The following is a 6,292-nucleotide window of genomic DNA, read 5'->3' as shown; positions in this document are numbered from 1 at the left end:
GATAAAAATAAAAAGGCAATTTCTTTTTGTGTTAAACAAAGAGATTTGCCATTACAGAGCCCAAGATAGATCTTTTTTTTCTTTCTTTTAGTTTTTGGGCCACACCCGGTGACGCTCAGGGGTTACTCCTGGCTATGGGCTCAGAAATCGCTCCTGGCTTGGGGTACCATCAGGGACACCTGGGATCGAACCCAGGTCTGTCCTGGGTCAGTCGTGTGCAAGGCAAATGCCTACCACTGTGCTATCGCTCCGGCCCCCCAAGACTGGATCTTATATTAACTAACCTAATACAAACCCTTAACTTGTTGACAGTTTATGACAGGCTTTTTTTTTTTTTTTTTTTTTTAATGGAGCAAGATGGTTTCAGAAAGTTTCCTACAAAGGTATAAAAGACAAATAGCCTGGCTCCCTCGGCGGACGGTATGGGGCACGCACAGGGCAGGCTGGGCCTACTCGAGGTTTTGTTTTGTTTTCAGGGTCCTTTGAGGCCCTGCATGGGTATTGGGGTAATGGAAGCTGAACCCTAGGGATCCCTAGAGCCTCTCTAACCTAGCCCTGCCACTTCCATTGCCAGCTGCCTCCTCCACCTAGAAAAATAACCGCCCAGGCCCTGCTGAGAAGGGAACAGAGAAGCTTTGAAGGCTAATCTCCCGACAGGCCACACTCTACCCTGGGAAATGTGCAATAGCAGCATTTCTGTGTCCACTTACGATGCTGTAAGCACCTCACACATTCCAGCTTCTGAGCAAGAGACCCTGACTGAAGTTGTTAAAATCTGTTGGTGCACAAAAGGACGCTTAACTATGAAAGAGGTTATATTTTATCTTGGTCAATATATTATGGCCAAATGATTATATGATGAGAAACAACAGCCATATTGTGTATTGTTCAAATAATCTTCTGGGAGATTTTTTTTGGAGTACCCAACTTCTCTGTGAAAGAACACAGGGAGATATATACAATGATTTACAGAAATTTTGGTGGTAGTGAATCCACAACTATCAGATCATCTTTAAGTGAAGATCAGAGTGATCGAAAGGACCCTGTACAAAGATGAAGATGAGCCTTCATCTTCTGACTTGGTTTCTAGACCATCTACCTCATCTGAAAGGAGAGCAGCAGTGAGACAGAAGAAAATTCAGATGAATTATCTGGTGACCGACAATGCCACAAATCTGATAACTTTTCTCTTTTTTTTTTTTTTTTTTTTGAGGAAAGCCTTGCTCTGTGTGTAATGAGGGAGATAATATTGTGAAAGAATCAGTGGCAGTGAATTGACAAGAACTCCATGGAATCCGGATCTTGATGCAGATATAAGTGAATATTCAGGTGATTGGTTGCATCAGGATTCAGTTTCAGCTCAATTCAGTGTAGAATTTGAAGTTGAGTCTCTAGATTCAGAAGAGTGCAGTGTCAGTGAAGACAGACAAGAGCTCTCAGATGAAGACGTATATCGTGTTACCATGTACCAGACAGGAGAAAGTGATACAGAATTCCTTTTAAAAAAAAAGATCCTGAAATTGGGGGTGGAGAGATAGCATTGAGGTAAGGCGTTTTTGCCTTGCATGCAGAAGGACGGTGTTTCGAATCCTGGCATCCCATATGGTCCCCAGAGCCTGCCAGGAGTGATTTCTGAGCATAGAGCTAGGAGTAACCCCTGGGCGTTGCCAGATGTGACCCCCCCCCCCCCAAAAAAAAAGATCCTGAAATCTCCTTAGCTGACTACTGGAAGTGTACTTCATGCAATGAAATGAATTCTCCCCTTCCATCACAATGCAACAGATGTTGGGCTCTTTGAGTGAAATGGCTTCCTAATAATTGAGGAAAATGCTCGAGAACACCAAATTAGAGAACTCAATGCAAATAGAAGAGGGCTTTGATGTTCTTGGTTGGAAAAAAAAAACACACACAATCATGTGACGGGTTGGAGCGGTGGCACAAATTGTAAGTCGTCTGCCTTGCCCGCATTAGCCTACCACAGTGGTTTGATCAACCGGCGTTCCATATGGTTTCCCAAGCCAGGAGCGATTTCTGAGCGCATATTCAGGAGTAACCCCTGAGCGTCACTGGGTGTGGCCCCAAACCAAAACAAACAAACAAACAAAACAAACAAACAAAAAAAAAAGGATTCCTCATGTGATGAAGAAAATGGTGATAAAATTGCACAAGCTTCTCAATCACAAGACAGTGAGGACTATTCTCAGCCCTCAGCTTCTAATATATCATTTATTGTAGCCAAGAAGATGTCAGAAAGCTTGAGAAGGAGGAAATACACACAAAGACGAAAGTGTGAAGTCTAGTTTTCCCCTTAAGACCACTGAACCTTGTATATGTCAGGGTTGACGTAAAAATAGTTGCATTATCCATGGCAAAACAGGACATCGTACTTGTAGCTTATTTAATGTCTAAGGAGAAGTTTGAAAGATTTAATAGTTAAATATTAGATACTTTTAAGCTTTTGGGTCTTAGTTTCCCTACTCAATTAGAACTTACAATATTATTTTCAGATGGAAAAAAATTTTTTGACTATGGAGGTGCTCCTGATAGTCTTTAGTTGGAGGACATTGATGGGGGAAAAGGTCATCTAAATTGTAAATCAAGGATGATTTCAGAAGACCATGCAAGGTACTGAAACAGTTTTAGCTACTATTTTAGTAGCTACCTGCCTGAAATATTTCCATTGCAAAGATATTATTTTATTTATTTATTTTTATTAATTAAATTTTTTTATTTTAGACACTGAGTTTACAAAGTTGTTTATAATACAATTATTTCTGTCATTCAATATTTCAACACCAATTCAGCCATCATTTTTCATCCCTTCCACCTTGTCATTAATTTCTCAACCTCCCCAAACTTTACCCCTTGGCAATTACAAATATTTGCTTAATACTGCTTGGGATGACTAAATAGTAATGGGATTATTAAAAAAATTTTTTCATTAAAAGACAATTTGTAGGGGCCCAGAGAGATTGCACAGTGGCGTTTGCCTTGCAAGCAGCCGATCCAGGACCAAAGGTGGTTGGTTCGAATCCCAGTGTCCCATATAGTCCCCCGTGCCTGCCAGGAGCTATTTCTGAGCAGACAGCCAGGAGTAACCCCTGAGCACTGCCGGGTGTGACCCAAAAGCCAAAAAAAAAAAAAAAGACAATTTGTAAAAAAAAAATGAGGTCTTATGTCATTGTCATAAGGTTTACTAAGCTTTATATTGCTAATTGAGTGTTCTGTTGTTGCTTTTGTTTGTTGAGCTTATGTAGCTTTTAAGGTAATTCTAAATTTACTATGGTATATTTCTACTAGAAAATCATTATTAAATTATTGGGGTGTCACATGCCATACTTTGAGACTATGTGGACCTGGGCCAATTAACTCGTATAGTGACAGAGTGGTTTGTCATCAGCTTTGAGGTTGGTATGTCCATGAATTTTTCTTATTAGTTGTGCTTCTCTATTAGTCTATGATATTGGCCACTTGCACAGACAAGTAGAAGTTTCTGGATTGTGAGTGTGGCTGCCAGGACTTCTGGAAGTACAGAGTTTCAGTCAGGGTTGGCTCCAAACCATGCCTAGAGATCTCTGAAGAAACTCCTAGTTGCCAAAAAAAAAAAAAAAAAAAAAAAACTTCAGGTAGGCACAGATGTTATTTCTAAAGTCATTTATGTTATTTCATCAGTCATCTATGAAAGAAAAAAATGTTCTTAGATAAGAAAAAGTCCTTTCAAGTCCCTCTCAATCATAGTTGTTTGATGTTGAGCAAGCATACCTTTCCATATTTCACTTAGTCTTTAAATGTCCTCCCATGTTGGCCCCTCTAAAATCAGGATTTAAAAAAAAATCTTTATTGAAACCAATGTACATTATAAGTCCTTCACATTTGTATTTCAGGTACATAGTGACAGTGACTTAGGGTCATTCCCACCACCAGTGTTCACCTCTCTCCACTATTGCTTCCAGGAAGCAACCCTTACCTCCATCCTTACTTCCCTGGACTCCTAGTGTAATAGGACCATTTTGTGGATAGCTTGTTATAGTTTGGGTACCTTGATTCTATTTTTTGTTAACTTTGGTTTGGATATTTATATCTGACCTTTTTTTTTTTTTTAAATGAAATCAGAATTCTTCCCATGATCCTCCAGGCATCTTAAATTCTGTGTTTAAAATTTTATTTTTGGTTTTTGTGTCACACCCTGTGGCACTCAGGGGTTACTCCTGGCTCTTCACTCAGAAATTGCTCCTGCCAGTCATGGGGGGACCATATGGAATCTTGGGATTTGAACCACCATTCGTCCTGGATTGGTTGCCTTCAAGGCAAATGCTCTACTGTTATCTCTCCGGCCTTGTGTTTAAAATTTTCAATAGGAAGGTCTACTAATTGTCTAGAGACTATTTTCCCAAATCTTAGTATTTAAATTTTTTTCTTAGAAAATTCATAATTGTTGAGGCTGGGGTGATAGCACAGCAGTAGGGTGTTTGCCTTGCACAGGACTGACCCAGGACAATCTGGGTTTGATCCCTGCGTCCTATATAGTCCCCCAAGCCAGGAGCGATTTCTGAGTGCATAGCCAGGAGTAATCCCTGAGTGTCAATGGGTGTGGCCCAAAAACCAAAAAAAAAAAAAAAAGTAAAACTCATAATTGTTGTGTGAACATGCTAGAACTGATATTCATGTCATTCTTGCTTTATAGAAAGTCATTGAAGAAAATGTAGCTTTTGGGCCCGGAGAGATAGCACAGCGGTGTTTGCCTTGCAAGCAGCCGATCCAGGACCAAAGGTGGTTGGTTCGAATCCCGGTGTCCCATATGGTCCCCCGTGCCTGCCAGGAGCTATTTCTGAGCAGACAGCCAGGAGTAACCCCTGAGCACTGCCGGGTGTGACCCAAAAACTAAAAAAAAAAAAAAAAAAAAAAAAAAAAAAAAAAAAGAAAATGTAGCTTTTTATTTATTCTAATATCCATGAAATTTTGGGCATGATATGTACACTATAGCTTTCCATAAATTATACTAAGATACTGAGGGCCAGAGTGATAGTCCTGCCGCAAGGTGTTTGCCTTGCACACAGCTCACCCAGGAGGACTAGGGTTTGATTCCTGGCATCCCATATGATTCTACCAGGAGCGACTTCTGAGTGTAGAGCCAGGAGAACTCCTGAATTGCTGGGTGTGACCCCAAAAGCAACCCCCCAAACATATATTGTACAATTTTAGAAAAATAAAATGTTTGTTCATGTACCACATAAAGTAACTTCCTTACACACAGGGGAAGCTGTACCAATCTTAGGCAAAACTGGTTGTAGGCAACTTTCTGGCTCCTATGTTGTAGGTCTTATGGTTCAAAGAGGAATATATTCTGTCTTCCAAATAGTCTAAAGGTGCAGAGACAAATAGAAAAAAAACATAAGAATGTATTTTAAAACATAAATATACAATTTATCAACAATATAGATGTTTAAGTAAGTACAATTATGTAGTAGTAACTTGAATTTGAAGATTAATTTGCTTTGTGTTGGTTAAAATAAAATTAGTAGGTCTTTCAGAAACACAAGAGAGTTCAGAAAAGGACTTTGTTGCAAATAGTTTTGACAGATTTTGTTTGTAAAAATAAGGAACACATACTTGCTTTGAATAGTTTGAGAAAGCCACTTGATAGAAAAATATTTTAGATATTACACAAACATTGTTCTTTATTACAACCAGTGAAGGTTGAAACTACTAGCATTTGTATATATTGGATGGGTAATGACATGGACTGGGAACATGGTTAATTAGAAATGCAACTACCGGGGCCGGAGAGATAGCATGGAGGTAAGACATTTACCTTTCATGCAGAAGATCATCGGTTGGAATCCTGGCATCCCATATGGTCCCCCGTGCCTGCCAGGAGCAATTTCTGAGCATGGAGCCAGAAAAAACCCCTGAGCACTGCCGGGTGTGACCCAAAAACCACACACACACGCACACACACAAAAAAGAAATGCAACTTGCATTTCTTTTTCCTAAGTGCAGTTTTCCTGATTACAGGAGATTCTTATGTATATAAAAGTTTGAGAAGCACTGCCTGAAGTACCGGGGCCTACAATGTTCAGCACTTACCTAAAAATGCTTCAAGAACCATATAGCTGAAGGCTGATAAGTTAAATTACATACATTAGAATAATGTATTTCTCTTCTAGCTTTTTAGAGACACCACATTACACAGAAGACTTAGGAAAGGAAGATTTATTTTACTTAAGGGAAAAAGGCTAATCAAGTCAAACTAAAATCAAAACCTCAAGCCACAACTTGTGGTCTTTCAATA

The 6,292-nt window shown here is 39.5% G+C and overlaps 1 pseudogene; it reads left to right on the top strand.

Moving 5' to 3' along the window:
- Positions 1-677: 677 nt before the first annotated feature.
- LOC126008574 (E3 ubiquitin-protein ligase Mdm2-like) lies at positions 678-2,409 on the top strand (annotated as a pseudogene).
- The last annotated feature ends 3,883 nt before the right edge of the window (positions 2,410-6,292 follow it).

Source organism: Suncus etruscus, chromosome 5 (genome assembly GCF_024139225.1).
Source record: "Suncus etruscus isolate mSunEtr1 chromosome 5, mSunEtr1.pri.cur, whole genome shotgun sequence".
NCBI lineage: Eukaryota > Metazoa > Chordata > Mammalia > Eulipotyphla > Soricidae > Suncus > Suncus etruscus.
Note: the sequence above shows the minus strand (reverse complement) of the source record. Positions and strands in the feature narration are given on the sequence as shown.